At 34.6% G+C, this 16,059-nt stretch overlaps 1 protein-coding gene and 1 non-coding gene across 3 annotated transcripts in view; one reads left to right on the top strand and one right to left on the bottom strand.

Moving 5' to 3' along the window:
* LSAMP (limbic system associated membrane protein) overlaps positions 1–16,059 on the bottom strand; it is a 697,625-nt gene that overhangs the window by 70,160 nt on the left and 611,406 nt on the right. The gene's annotated exons all lie outside the window — the stretch shown is intronic.
* LOC126026509 (U2 spliceosomal RNA) lies at positions 1,452–1,642 on the top strand. The gene has a single exon (XR_007501755.1). It is a non-coding gene; the product is annotated as a U2 spliceosomal RNA (small nuclear RNA).

Genomic DNA, 16,059 nt, shown 5'->3' with positions numbered 1-16,059 from the left:
CCATTGACGTTTAGTTTGGTTCATAGTTCTCTCTGTACTAGTACTGCCTAATACTGGTCTAGGTTTTCAACGTTTATAAAGCAGCAAGATGTAATGAGATTGGGACCCCAGCTGCAGAATTGGGAGTACGCAGAGAAACAGTGGGGGAGACCTGGAGAGAGCATGTGCTTGTTTTTGAAAGCAGTCACTCTCCCAGGCTGAGTCCACACGCTCCTAGAAGGCTATGAGGCCAGTGGGCCAAAGCTTAATAGGAAAACAGCAGCGATTTGTCTCCACTGCTATTTATGTTTCCAGCGTGTGACAGGCTGTCAGTGTAAGAGAGGGTCGCTAAATTTACTGCCTTTCAGATTACTGCCACAGACTTTGACTTGACAAGTTACTTCATTTAAAAAGCACTGCATGAGGATCTTTCCTCCACTTCTTTTTAAATAAAAACAAAAGGAGAGGAAAAGGCTACCATGGAGGCTTAAACATTTGAAAGAAGAAAGCCCACAAGTCTGTCTTCTCTAATGGCAGGGTGCTACTTTCACAAACTCCCCTCTAATTAAAGTGGCAAGTGAAGGAAAGACATAACCCCAAAGATCTTGGTTTGACTGATGTGGGGACTGGGTGATATTTTTTATGTGTAGTGGGGTGGAAAGAAATAAGATTAAATTTTTATACCTGTTGAATTTTGCTGAAAGGATATTTAAGTGAAATTTTCCCCAATTGCATGATACAAAATCAACTAAAAGTACTATTTTTTTACTTGTTATTTCTTTATTTCTAGTCGTTTGTTTCCTGAAATTTGGTTTCTGTTTATATCAAAGATGATGACAGGCGGAGAGTTGACTACTGAGAGGGTAAAGAAATAGATTGAGATACTATTCCAAATGCTTAATATCAGTACATTTAAAATTAAGTATTTTCATATAAATTGACTAAATACAACATACATATGCAAATGGATAACATAGATTATTAAAGAATGCCTTAAATTGTTCTTAGTTATTTAAAAATAATCTATTGTTACCATGCCATGTAACAATTAGTAATTTAAAGAGAGGGTCTGGAGTGATAGTACAGCCAGTAGGGTGTTTTATCTTGCACATGCTGACATGGGTTCAATCTGTGGCATCTCTTATGGTGCCACGACTGCCTCTAGGAATAATTCCTGAGTAAAGAACCAGGAGTAATCCCTGGACATCCCTGGGTTATAGCCTCAAAACAAACAAACAAAAAAGTGAAAAGTAAATAATTTAAAGAGAAAGTAAAAAAAATATAGAGTAGATGGAATGTATTACTTCAAATGTTTCGAAGAATTCTTATACTCAACAAAGATAAATAGTGTTTCTCAAGAGATGGTTAAGTCTGAGGGGCGTGACCTTATTTCTGTGTGTGGGAAATGGATTAAAAGCTTGGAGGTTTATACTTAGACTTTGTCTTATAGTTTCTATTAAAAACTATTAGTCACTGCTTCTCGGTCTTTTGGCTAAGATCAAGTGTAGTATCTGTTATTATCAGTTTAATTATCTGATATGTCCTCTATCCGAGGACAATATATTAAATGAATTTTTGGAATAGAGAGTCGGAATAAGAGTTGCTCTGTGTGCTTTGAGCTTTGACCGGGTATTGCAGTAGCTCCAGAAATGGTGCACCAAAGAAAAACAAAACAAAACAAAAACAAAAAATAGTTTAAACTATTAGTCATAATGCTTAATGCTTTCAAATTGATACTCCTATTTTTCTATTTTGCTTATTACTCTTCTTTATTATTATTATGATAATGTTGAAATTTATAATTGGAAGTATGAAGTTCACCCAAATCCCCATCATTCAAGTGCCCATGACACTCCACCATCTTCCTATATTACATCTCATTTAATCTTCCCCCACCCAACTTCCCTCTATTTGTAGATGGGCAGTTATAGACTAGGTACATATTTATACTACTCTTACTTTCAATTTGTTGGCTTTTTTGTACTTTAGTTCAAAGGCTTTTTTTATTTTTAGCAGTTCCCTCCTTTATTTAAACATCATGGTTACAAAGTTTTCCATGATTGTGTTTCAGTCTTACAATTACACCATCTTTCACCAGTGCACATTTCCCACCATCAATGTCCCCAATTTCCCTCCAAACTTCTCTACATGCCTCTGGATTAGACATTTTACTCCTCTTCCCTTTCTCTTCCTTTCCTTTCTTTCTCCTTTTAGACACTGTGATTTGCACTTTTTCTTAATGAAAAGGTACTGTGCCTATCACTTTATCTCTATTTAGCACCCAGTTCTTGTTCAGAGTGATCATTTCCAATTAACATTGTCTTAGTGGTCCATTTTTACCCTAACTCTACTGTTCCACTAATACTATTTGTGGCATACTTCCAACCCTAGTCTAGTCCTCCTGACCCTCATCTTTATTGTTTCTGATTTTTTTACTCAGAATAATAATCTCTATATCCATTCATGTATAAGCAAATTTTATGACTTCATTTTTTTCTAATAGCTGCATAGTATTCTATTTTATAGATATAATACAGTTTCTTAATCCACTCATCTTTCTTGGGCACTTGGGTTATTTTCAGATTCTGAATATTGTATATAGTACTGCAATGAACATAGGAATGCAGAGGGCTTTTCTATATTGTGTTTTTGGGTTTCTCGGGTATATCCCTAGGAGCAGTATTTCTGTATCACGTGGAACCTCATTTTCTAGTTTTCTGAGGAATATCCATATGTGTTCCAAAAAGGCTAGACTCATTCAGCAGTGAATGAGAATCCCTTTCTCCCTACATCTGCACCAGCACTAGTTGTTCTTGTTCTTTGTGATGTGTGCCTGTTTTTGTGGTGTGATATTATATCTCTATGTTGTTTTGATTTGGTTTTCTTCTTAAATTTGTTTATTACTATGCAACTCTCTTACTATTTTAATTACAATAATTATCATAGACATTTTCACCCCCTAGATATTGTACCATTATTCACAATAACCAAAATCAAACAACGCAAGTGTTCAAAAGCAGATGACTGGAAAAAAAAAAACTTTGGTACATATACACAATGGAATAGCACGCAGTATAATACAATGCATATAAAATCAATTAATTTGATGCAGTATGTATGGATCTGGAGAGTATCATGCTGCAGTCAGAAGGAAAGAAAAAATGATAAAGAATGAATTCTTTAAGAAAATAAGTAAGAAATAGAGGAATAAATAAAAACATAAAAAGTATGACTCAAAGCAACAGAATTGAAAATTGGTCTACAGAAATGAATTTACCATAGGGAAGGTGGCTGTATTAGGGGAAGAGCTCTGGTGGATGGTGTATTGTTGTAATATTGCATGAATTAAACCCAATCATTAACAGTTTTGCAAACTGCAATGCTTAAATTTACTTTTTTAAGAAGAAAAGAACTGTGACTCACAGGCAAAACCCACTGTGTTTCCAAGCAGTGTTGCTAGAGCTTGTCAACTGTCAAGAGTTTTTATTCCTCCTCTTGAAAAACATCTGATCTCATAGTACTGACCCTTTAGGGAGCAGGTATCTTTTTACACACTCAGATACCTTTTGCTGTCTACTCTCTATTCCACTTACGTGGCTTTATTATCTTTTGGTCCTAGTAATATGACTCTTGTGTTACACTTTAGTTGCCAGTTGGGGCTAATGTTGCAAATAACTATGAAATTGACCTACCTTCAAGTTGTCACCTCTCTTTTATTTAAGTTTGAATGCATCTTACTGTTTTTCTATTTCTGACAAGTGGAACACTAGTTATAACCCAACACCACTATCCAGAAATCTGTGTCTTGCTGCTGTCATAGTTCTTCGAAATTAAATATTCTAAGTATGATCCAAACACATTTTATTTACTGATATGGAATAAAAGTACTACAAGAATGGAGATCAGCCTGACTGAGGTATGACTAGAAAAAAAAACTCAGATTTTTCCTAATTTTTCTTTGATAGCCATTTATTCTTAGAAAAACTTAGCTTATCTTTTTTTTATGTCACTGGGATCTTTTAAGTGAGAATTTTATGATAATATTTTACTTAATGCAGATGCTTGAACATTATCTATAATATAAAATCTTCTAACATAAAGCCTACATTTCCATATTAGCATAAAATACTAGTATACGTCTTAGATATATTTAGATTTTCTCTTAAAATTTTCTTAATTCTCCTCTCTTTATTCTTATTAAATTGTGTTATTTGTAGGGTTCATATTTTTAATGTTAATTTTAAATATATAAAATAGAATAATCTATACTATTATTTTTCAAATATTGTACCTCTATTCAAAATAACCAATATTTTACAATAACCTAAAACAAGAGAAAGACAGTGTTGTTTTGGAAAAAATTTCAAATTATTATGGACTTGAAATTTTGTGGAATTTAATCATTTATGTCTTTAAATATCACCCCTACATATACACACATTTTCATATATGGGTATTAAGAAACAGTAATGGAACAACAAATGATCAAAGTCATCAGAACTAAATATGTTTTCTATAGAACTGAGTTTAAATGGGAGCAGGTGCAGAAGGAAGAGTCTCTTGAAACACTAGTAGTAAGAAGCAAGCTCTCTGCTGATGAGTGTGATGTTGGAATTATGTACACATGAAAACAAAATAAAGCAGTAGTATAAATACCAGTATTTCAACTAAAAGGAGAAAAATCAACAAGATATTATAAAAAGTACATGTGTAAAGAAAAAGTAAACAACTGGTAAGTTCTATATAAGGAATAGATTAGCTACAGAGAAGACAACTATCAACTATCAAAACTTTAGGCTTAACCACTTTTCCATATAAACAATATAGAATTATTAATCTATACTAAGAACTTAAATGTACTTCCTATCTTTTATATCACATAACTTCCCAGTCCTGTGTTTAAACCATTTCATTTTACTTAGGAAGAAATATGATCAGTCTGCAAAAGTTTGCACCCTTACTTCCCATATTTATCATATGAAGTTGTCACTATAATTATATCAACTATCCAGAAATTCATTTGCAGATAGATTTCTTTTTTTTTTTAATTTTTATTTTGATCATAGTGGCTTACATATCTTTCACGTTAGTATTTTAGGTGCATATTAACATTGAATCAGGGGAATACCCACCACCAAATTTGCCCTCCCCCTTCCCCATTCCCTTTCTGCATCCCATATCCCCCACAATCACCCCCCAGGATGCTAGAGTAGGTGGTCCCCTCTTTGTCTAGCTTACTATCAGTGATCATACATCTGTTTGGTCCTGTGCCCTCCCTTGTTTCTCCTTCTATTTGAGAGGCTAAACTAGATAAATCGAGTTATGTGGTTTTGTCTGAGGGAAAGAAAAGCAATAGAATGAGGTAAAGATTAAGCAATAAATAAATAAATAAATTTTAAAAAATATGCTGAAAATGGGTGGAGTCCTTCTAGTGGCTATCTGCCTGAGTTTGAGAGAGGACATGAAAAAGGTAATTAAAACACCATAACAACACAAAAATAAATGTCAAATTAAATATTCAGTGAGCCCTACAGCAATAAAGAGAAGCACCACACAATAGTCTCGGTTCTGAATTCAAATCATGTCGGAATGCAAAAAGAAGGAGAAAGATAAGATAAAATAATATAAAAATAGAAAAGGAGACATCAACTTCAATATCTATACCAAAATAAAGACATCAAAAAAACAATCAATCCATCAATAAATATATATCTGGAGAAATGATTATTTTGTGCTTTTTTTTTTCCCCCTGCATAGGCACAGTAATTATTGGAGATATTATAGAGGGAATTCCCTTGGCCTAGGAGATACAGGGTTTCTCCTTCCCTGAAGTATACTGTCATGGGATTAACTATAGACACCTTGCATGATTATTTACTCTTCCCTCTGTGCTTCCATGGTGTATGGAAGACTTCTGCTTCATCATGGATGGTAAAATCAGTCCTCTGTATCTAGAGATCTTGGTGGCTGTGCAGCTCAAGGAATGGAGCTTATGATGAAGGCTTTCTTTGTGGTTCTAGCAGTTCTGCTTCTTCAGTGTCGTTTTAATTCATCTTCTATAGTTGGTGTTCTTGGTCATTATGTTGCTCCTATGATGGACCCTGGGACAGAGTCTTTTGTTATGTTCTGGAAGACCCGTTCACTTGCAGTTGTCTCAGTCAGACCTCTGCAATTGGATATCTTGTTTGTTGAACAGATTGTAGACCAAAAGCTAGGTTAGAGCTTTTTGTTTCTGTTGTTGTTGGTCCCGGGATGCGTACTGTCTAGTCCTGGTTGTAACAACCAGTCATCTGTATATAGCAATCTTGGTTTTTGCACAGATCAAAGGGTGACATGTCTTCTGAATTTGTCTTATCGTTGGCTGGTTAGGAAGGATAACTTGCTCTTAGATCTAGTTGTTCCCATTTCCTCGTTGTCAGGTTATCAATTTAGAACTGGCATAAGTTGGCTTCAGAATAGTATTATGAATGCCCTGGAGGGGACTTGGTTCCTGGAGCTATTGTGGAGAACTCTGTCGTTTCTATATCTGGGATTCAGGAGTCAAGGCTGAATGGTAGGTGCCTATTTCCCTGGAGTCTAGGTTGGTTCCCCATGACATACATTCAGGGTGGGAGATGTCCCTGTGTTGTAAAAAAAAAGTATAAGTTCTTATCCCTAGTAGATAAGAGCTTGATTTTACAGGTAAAATTTCCCCTATTTTTAATATACCTTTGCAGGAAGAAGTGGTGCTACATTATATTGCTGGTGGATTTGGGGGTGAAGAGAGAAGAAAACAGACCTATGACAAAAAAAAACTAAAAATATATATGCACAGACATATCTAAAAAAAAAAGAATTTCTTAAAAGAAAAAAACAATTAAATAAAAGACATAATTAAAGGAATAAAATGGGGCTGGGAGGGATAGCATGAAGGCAAGGTGTCTGTCCTTCCTGCAGAAGGACAATGGCTCACATCCTGGCATCCCACATGGTCCCCCATGCCCACCAGGGGCAACTTCCGAGCACAGACCAGGAGCACCCTCTGAGCGCAGCCAGCTGTGACCCCAAAAGAAGCACAAAACAAATCAAATAAAAAAACAAAAAGTAGAACAAAACAAAACAAAACAAAACAACAACAACAAAACAAAAAAAAAAGAAAAAAATGAACATGGGGAAAAAGAAAAAAAAAAACAAAGAAAAGGGAGAAAGTGATACAGGAGATTACATTTGGGGAGAAACAGTATAAGAGGTAGTGTTATATAGGTCTATACTTATGATGATAATATAGGCTTCCCCATTGTCTTTTCAGATTTCCTCCTGAGGTGTGAGCTCCACGCTGGGTGGTCCTGGGTAAAGTTCTTGCAATGGGAGTCCTTTTGGAGCTTATCTGGTATTAAGCCACAGTCCACAATAGGGAAAGGTGATTAGGAGTGCCACACTGCATGAGTCAGTCGGGGTGTTGGTTGTTGTATTTTCTTGCCAGGAATGAGGTGAGCTTGAGTGGGTGTCTCTTCACTTGGGAACTGGGTACTGCTTCGTTGGTGTAGGAGGTTGGTCTTGATGCCTAGTGGGTTAAGAACTGAGGGTGAAGAGTTATAACATGATGGGGATATCGGGGATTGGATTAAGGTGTGAAGGGATAGTCAGGCTTCTGAGAGGGGAGAGGGGATAGTACATGGGAGGGGTTATATAGGGTATAGGTATGGATTTTTTGTGGTTTAGGTATCTCTCTTAAGGAGAGATATATAAACATATAGAAGTTAGCTTTGGTATATATTAATGTAGAGAGTTGGGGAGGGCAAGAGATACGCTGAATACAGAAAGATAGTAGGTATAGTACTTGTAAGGAAAGGAAACTAATAGATCAACTTTTGGATATGTATAGGTTTCGTGTCTCGAGTACTAACCATTGTTTTAGTGAGGTCTATCTATATAGGTGTTTATCTTTGCAGTATTGTCCGCAGAACCCTTTATATCAGCTTTCTTTCCTTTCCTATAGAGGAGGTAACTGTGTGGTTTTTATTTGACCTGGATTGAATTGATGGTAATGAGGAGAAGAAGGTGGAAGAAGAGGGAGACAAGAAGAGAGAAAAGGGAAAACAAAACAGAACAAAACAAACCAACAATTAAACAACAACAACAACAAAAATATGAAGTAATGAGAAGAGAGGGTAAATGAGCAAGGGCATGTTAGTTTGCTTGAACGTGTTCTATGCTTAGGCCCTGTAGTAAAAATCTATAGGTCACGGTTGTTGCTTCGGTGGTCTGGCTGGTCATGCCTTCAGGTCCTAAAAGAAGGCATAATCTAGAGATAAAGGGTATGTAAAGAGTTATATCCGGACATTTTCATGATGCAAGCTGAGTATGGTGCCTCGCATGACTCAGCACAGGGGTACCACCGTAGGATGTTCACCCTTTGTATCCAGGAACTCGTCAGCAGCCGCCAGAAGCCTCAGGAGGAGGAGGGGCCGCAGATAGATTTCAATGTAGGATTTGTCACTGCTTGTTTCAGAGAAGTAATACTTTCAAAGCATATTTTATTAATGTAATGCTGTGCACCCCCAAATTCATGTTTAAATTCTAACCCAGATGTGATAGAATTAGGCCTTGTTTTGAGTGAAAAATGATTAGGCCAAGAAGATAAGAGTCCTAAACAATTGAAGTAGTACCCATATAAAAGAGACATAAAAAAACAATCTTGTTCTTTGTTCCATGTAAAGATATAGGCAATAGATGGCTGGCTGTAAACCAAGAGTCTTTTAGCAGACATCAAATCTGTCAAGAAGCACATTGAACATAGATTTCCTAACCTCCAGATATGTAATAAGTGCTTGTTGTTTATACTCCCCAGTGTGTGGTGTGGTACTTTGTAACAGCAGCATGACTAAGACAACATATCTGTTCAGGACACTATTATCCATCATTTAAATCTCTTGAAACTTCAAGGACCACATATTTAGAAAGTAAGTCACTTGAACCATAATTATTTATGCATTGTCTAGAAATGACTTCAGTGAAGTGAGACTGTAAATTATTCTATAGAGACTATAAAATTATCCTTTCAAGATATTTTCTAATGCATTTCATAAATTTCAGTCAAATACAGTTTCTCATATATTATCATGCTACAAAAGTAGAATTTAGGAATCAGATGCCACCTAAAATGTCTCCTCAGATGGAAAATGAAGCTCTTACTGCTATTTTTAGAATTAAAAATTAGCTAAAGAAATCAATGTAATTTTCCATTTGTTATTCTTCTAGGAAAATATAAAATGCTGAATCTAGATGCCTAATATTGATGTCGTAATACATTCTACTGTTCTGTGAGTTTCCAGTGTTACAGGGAGATTATTATATATTCACATAATTGACCCATTTTGGGGGGAGGTTTTGGCCACACCCATTGATGCTCAGGGGTTACTCCTGGCTATGAGCTCAGAAATTGCGCCTGTCTTGGGGGACCATATGGGACGCTGGGGGATTGAACCTAGGTTCGTCCTAGGCTAGCGCAGACAAGGCAGGCACCTTATCTATAGCGACACCACACAGGCCCCAACTGACCCATTTCTTATTGAATCACAACCTCTGCAAGTGAGGCTACAATCCATATATTTATAAAGCTCCCTCAGTGACACTCAGGAATAACTATGGTTGGGAACTATCCATGTGATTTTATTAATCTGACACTCACAGACACATTACTATTATATGAAAAGATTTTAATTGATCCCGTTCACAGCCTTAAACTTTGTTTGACATTTAGAATCAATCCCATTTTTAGGTGAGGATATACTGGAGAAGAAAAGTTATAATGATAAGAATAATCACATAGAAGTTAATTATTTATATGCAAATAATTCTACCCTGATGTATTGTTAGTATTTGCATATATATATATATATATGGAGGCAACCTTTATATATATATATATATATATATATATGCATACATATAGTTAAATACCCTTCTCTCTGTGTCTTGATTTTCTGCTTCTCTTACACACATACACAAAGCTAGTTAAAATTATCAAGGTTAAAAATCTTTTTTTCTGGGGCCGGAGTGATAGCTCAGTAGTAGGGCATTTGCCTAGCAATTGGCTGACCCAGGACAGACTTTGGTTCAGTCCCTGGCATCCCATATGGTCCCCCAAGCCAGAAGTGATTTCTGAGTGTCACTAGGTGTGCCCAAACAAACAAAAAAATCTTTTCTTACATTACATAATTTGATCATGGCAGTGTCAAGGTATTTGAGACTGTTTTGTTTATCATAATAGTATATTTTAGTTTACATTACATTTTTAGTAGATTTCAAAAACAATAAGTGTCTTTAATAGTTTCCTCTTTCTGATATTAGTAACAAAAATTAAAAGGCTTTAGCTTTATAGTTTTAATTTTTCTAGTTTAAAATTTTGATTTTAAAATGTATTAAAAGAATATTTATATTATGTTTTAAGATGATCAATTTAAAATTTATAATTTTTATAAACTTCAAAATTTTAAAATTCAGTTATACTTACTACCCTTCCAAACTCAGTTCTGCAGTCAGAATTTTTTCTTAAGTTAATTTTGATTTGGCTACATCTATCTGTTCATTCACTTTGCTTATTTATGTTCTACATAAGTGAAAGCATGCTAATACTATATTTTAAATGGTATCATGTTAGGTTGGATCCTGTTCTTGTCTATCTGTTCCATGCTCAAGATTCCTGACAGAATCCAGTGCTGATTGCCTACTGATGTGCTTGGAACTCCAAACAAATCCTTTCTCCTAGTTCCCAATTAAATATCTATTCTTTTAGTCTTCTTTTTTTCCTCAAGTTTACTATGTTATGCTTAGTTTGGGCTGTAGCTTTTATATTTAAAAAATCACTATTGATTTACTTTTCACTCGCAGAGTTCGACAAGGAAAAATAAATTGCCATTCACACCTCTATTCTGCATAAATTTTATTATAAAAACATCTTTGATTAGTGAATAAACTATGAATTTAGAGAATGATAGCTGGCTGATGATCTTCTCAAATATTAAAAAGGTTTTAATATTGCAAATTAAGTTTTAAATAGATGAATGTTTTATCCGTTGTGCCCCACTCATAATAGTTTAGTCACAGTTACATTGAAATTTTATATGACTGGCATAAGATATAGGAAGAGAAATTGGCATTAAGAAAGGGAAGGAGCTTTGATAGGTTCTTAAGATAAGTTGTATTAAAGATATAAAACTTTAAATTTAATAATTTTCCCATTAACATACCTTTAGTAATACAAATATTAATGTGTTAGTTATACATTTTATTGGTTGATGTCTTAATTCTCAGTTAAAACCTAAGGGATTTGTGAACATGCAGGTAATCAGAATAGGTGGGAACAGTTTGTGGGAATAGTTATTGGAAAATTAAAAAACTATAAATGGACAAAGAAGATTTTATTATAAAAAGAATTGAGGTCACAATTGAGATATCATATTTTATACAAATATGGCCCAGTTTACATAAATGATTAAATAATTTTGAGCTGGAAGCAAACATGGAGACAGGAAATGTCTAAATCAATAAAAAATTAGATTGACATATGTATACAAAAGTCCTTGCTAATGATATATAAATATGTCATTGCTAAAATAGTTATAAAACACACTAAAGGTATTGAGTCCATTTGTAGTTATTTTACCATGGTAGTCTATATCTTGATAAAAATCTAGTTTTTCAGAAGTTAATTTGATAAATTCTGAGCAGCGGGTCTTCAAATATCTTCAATAAATTGGTAGGATGTCCAATTTCTTCATTCTTCCCTTCCTTATGTACTACTCTAACCTATTATTGGTTTTTAGAGAAAGCCTGATTATATATACATATATATATATGTGTATATATATGAATCTCAACCTAACATAAAATGGTATAATTTTATTTTATTGTATGAAAATATTTAATTTTTTTTTAAATAAAAAATTTAAATGAAAAATGTCAAACACTTAGCCCCTAATAACTAATCCTCAGCTTTAGTTTGTTTTACTAAATAAAAAACTTGACAATTTGAATAGTTCTTGAGAAATACTCACTTGCTCTGTTCAGGGACAGAGGAGACCACAAGTAGGTGGGAAGACAAAAAAATAAAGAAGAAGAAGAAATTATGATGGAGCTGTCTTGTGGCAAACAAGGTTATAGAGTAAGATACAGGGAGATAAAAGGAAGGAATAAAACAAATTAGGCCATGAAAAAATAATAAGAGCAGAAAAAATGCTAAAATGAACTAAGATAGCTAAAAATTCAGCTTTGATGGTAGTGAGGGCAGGTAGGGCTTCATTTGCTGTGCTGAGTAAAAGACTACATAAATAAACTAATTTGAATATGTCATTGGATAATTAAGGTGATAAGAAGTTAAATGTCATTCTACACATCTGAGAGTGAGAGTATAGATGGATTTATGGTCACAAGACTGGAAATATAGGTATGAAAAGAACAAAAATAAAATAAAAATATTTGGAGTTACTTGACAAAAGAATGATAACATTTAATAATTTCAAATGATTAAATGATCATATTTTTATTTTTAGAAGCTTTTCTTTTATTTATATGGTTTTAGATTGTGTTATGTTTTGGTTTAGTTTTGGAGTTTATCAAAACATTCTACACATCTTAGATAATAAAAATGTCATATGTTTAGCACTTTAGCATCTACTCAGGAATAGCTGAATTCTGTCATGGATGAAAGTTATTGATCATTGGCATGAAAAATGAAATGCTAACAACATATGAAGTACATATTCTGTTGTGGGAATAATTTAAGCTTAATTGGAGCATGACTGAGTTGGATGGAGACTAATTTAAGGAAGATGACATTCCAAACAGAGAATTAAAATCCCTTTCCCAATTCAAGCTTTTTACATTTAGAAATCTATTTGTGTTTTCATATAGGAATCAAGTAAACATATTGTGAAATGGTTTAAAAATGAAAACTTTGGGGAAGAAGATAGGAGAGTATCCGTAGATTTTTTTTTTTGATGTTCTTTTTTGTTTTGGGTGTCACATCTGGCAATATTCAGGTGTTACTCCTAGCTCTGCACTCAAGAATTACTCCTGGTGGTACTCAGCTGACCTCAGGATTCTGGGGATTGAACCTGGGTTGGCTGTGTGTAAGACAAACACCTTAATCACTGTAACTATCGCTTCAGACCCAGGAGAGAGAATTTGTGTATGTATAAAATAAGGTCAGTCAGAAAACTTAAGTGACTGATATTAAAATATTATAAATATGTAATATTTGCTAAACTAAAATGCTTTCATTAAGAATAAAAACATTAAATTTAAAACCCATGCTTTTATTTTGGGGCGGGGGCACACCCGGTGATGCTCAAGGATTACTCCTGGCTATGAGCTGGCTTGGTCCCTGGCTTGGGGGACCATATGGGACGCCGGGAAAATCAAATCGCGGTTCATCCTAGAATAGCATAGGCAAGGCAGACATCTTACCGCTTGTGCCACAGCTCTGGCCCCACAACGTACAAATTTTAACATGTCCAAGCAAGTTCAGAAAAGTTGTATCTTTTTCCCATTGGATTGTGATGTGTCTCATTTTTGAATTGGAATATATAGCTTAAGTTAACTATATTATATTAAATAAATTTATTCTATGATCAAACAATAATCATAAACAAATCATGGTATCAATTGCTGAGTGTGCTTTCATTGATGTCATCCTAAAAAATGTTCTAGGGGCCAGAGAGATAGCACAGCAATAGGGCATTTGCCTTGTATGTGGCCGACCCCAGGACAAATGGTGGATCCCGGCATCCCATATTATGATTCCGCGAGCCTGCCAGGAGTGATTTCTGAGTGGAGCACCTGAGCACCACCGGATGTGACCCAACCGAAAAAAGAAAAAAAAAAACAAACACAAAACAAGATTGTCCTAAATCAGTTTGATTCCTAATGTTGGAAAAACTGCTTTGAGAAGTGCTTATAAATGTACTATTGTTAGGTCAAAATTTTCAGTTTGATGGATATTCAGCAGAGACAGAAATCTACATTCTAACAATTGTTACAGTGAGTCAGAGATACATGCTCACTATAATAGCAGTGCAGTGCAAAGGCACCCCAATTCACAGGTTTCCTTACCATGAACCTAACAAACTAGCCACCATGTAAAGAAAACTTGACAAGTACTGGCTGCTGCTATGAATTGAACTACTTTACTTTGCATCCTGAGACTCCAAAAGAAAAGATATTGCTGTACTTGCTGTGGAGTTGCTCCCAGGAGAAATACAATAAAAGTTAGAATCAGACTAACGGCCTTATACTTGTTATTTTCTAAAAAAGCTGAAAAGGCCCTGGGCATTTATTTGCCTGCTGGAGAGACAGTGATCACAAACCTGTAAGGTACATAGTACTTTGGTTTCTACAGCAGAGAAAATCCATTATGTGAAATCACACACAAATGCCCAACAAGATAGGAGAGAAACGTACAAGAAACAGCCATGATGTTTTCAAATTATGAAACTAGAAATTATATTTCCAAAGGTTGAAATGTTTTTCCTTCAGAGAGTAGTATTATCCCACTTTCACAATAAACCTCTTTCATTTTAGGCTGTCTGGAGTTCTTGAAATTGATGGACTAGAGAAGAAATGGCATGACATTCTCATAGGTGTCTGGCAATATGGAATAGGCATGTGGTTTAGAAGTTGAAACATAAAGATATTAATTTCCCCTCTTGTTTTTAAAATTGTTCTCTTTCCCTGAGTCAAGGAACAAGACTAGATTAAGTCTATTCAGCAAAAAAATGGCTCCAGGGAATCAGAAGACAATCATCCTTAGAAAGGCAAGGCTTTGGGAAATCAACTTTATCATCAACAATTTCAAAGGTCTTAGGAATGGCAGAGACTGTAAGGAGGTATATAATGGCATTGCAGTGCTAAAAGAAAGAAAGAAAGGTACAAACAGCACACAATTTTAGTGTACAAATAGCAACTTTAGGGGCCAGAGATGAAGCACTTGTCTTGCTAAGATGGTCTCTTAGTACTACCAGAGATAGTCAACTCAGAGAATTTCCAGGTATGGCTTAAAAACAGAATTTCAACTTTAATACAAGAAAATCTACACAAAATTTAAGTGTATATGTGTATGTCTGTGAACTCAGTGTAGTCAAAGGGAGATTGTATGAGAGAGAGGGAGGGGAAGAAAAAGGAGATAGGGAGCAAGAAAAAGAGAGAGGCTTATGTCCAAATTTGGACTCTTACATTTTTCTTATTTATTTCACCTGAGGTGCCCTATTATTTTACTTTCCTGGGGTTTCATTTATCCTTTGTAAAATTCTAGAAAGAATTAAACATTTATGTGAAGAGCAAAGCAAAAATAGCATCTGTGTTATGCGAGCTAGCAACTGTATAACACCATTAATTCTTTTGCCTCAGGACATAAAGTGATCACTGGATTCAGGAATATCCCTAAACCATGCAGCAGAGGGTCTTCTGGGAAAAAAGACACAGATACAAGTGCCTTAGACACATATATATTTTGGCTGGTATTATTAAGATGTTGATTCTGAAACATTAAAATATTCACCTCCATTTAATATTTGTGTATCATTATTTCACTTTAATGTCCTTTTAAATTTCTTAGATATCAAATGGCCTATATCAGTTACTTCTAAAACTCTAAAAGTGAATGAAAAATTAAATATAAATACAAAAGATAAAGACTGCAAAAATGAGTGAAATAATACAACATAGCTACTCGATATGCTCATGTGCCTATGTGTGTGTATGTATTTCTGTCTGTGTTTGTATGTTTTCATTTTTATGCCAATGAGAAGATTGTCCTCATTTTATAGCCAATAACTTTCAAATTTTGTATCTGTCAGAGTTTGTAACAGGTTAGTGAGTCCTCTGAAAAGGATAGCATCCTTTTCTGTTACCACTTGACATCACCTGGTGTCACTTTAACTCTTGAAGTATTAGCAATGGCATGCAGAAAAAGGTCAAGGAACTAAGAAAGGGGAAATAAAGAGGAGCATAAAAGAGGATATAGGAAATAAAGGTTAAATAAAGAGGAACATAAAAGAGAATATAAGAATACATGCTTAAATTTTCAAAATGAAAATAAGA

This window comes from Suncus etruscus, chromosome 13 (assembly GCF_024139225.1).
Source record: "Suncus etruscus isolate mSunEtr1 chromosome 13, mSunEtr1.pri.cur, whole genome shotgun sequence".
NCBI classification, from domain to species: Eukaryota; Metazoa; Chordata; class Mammalia; order Eulipotyphla; family Soricidae; genus Suncus; species Suncus etruscus.
This window is presented reverse-complemented; position numbering and strand designations above follow the sequence as displayed.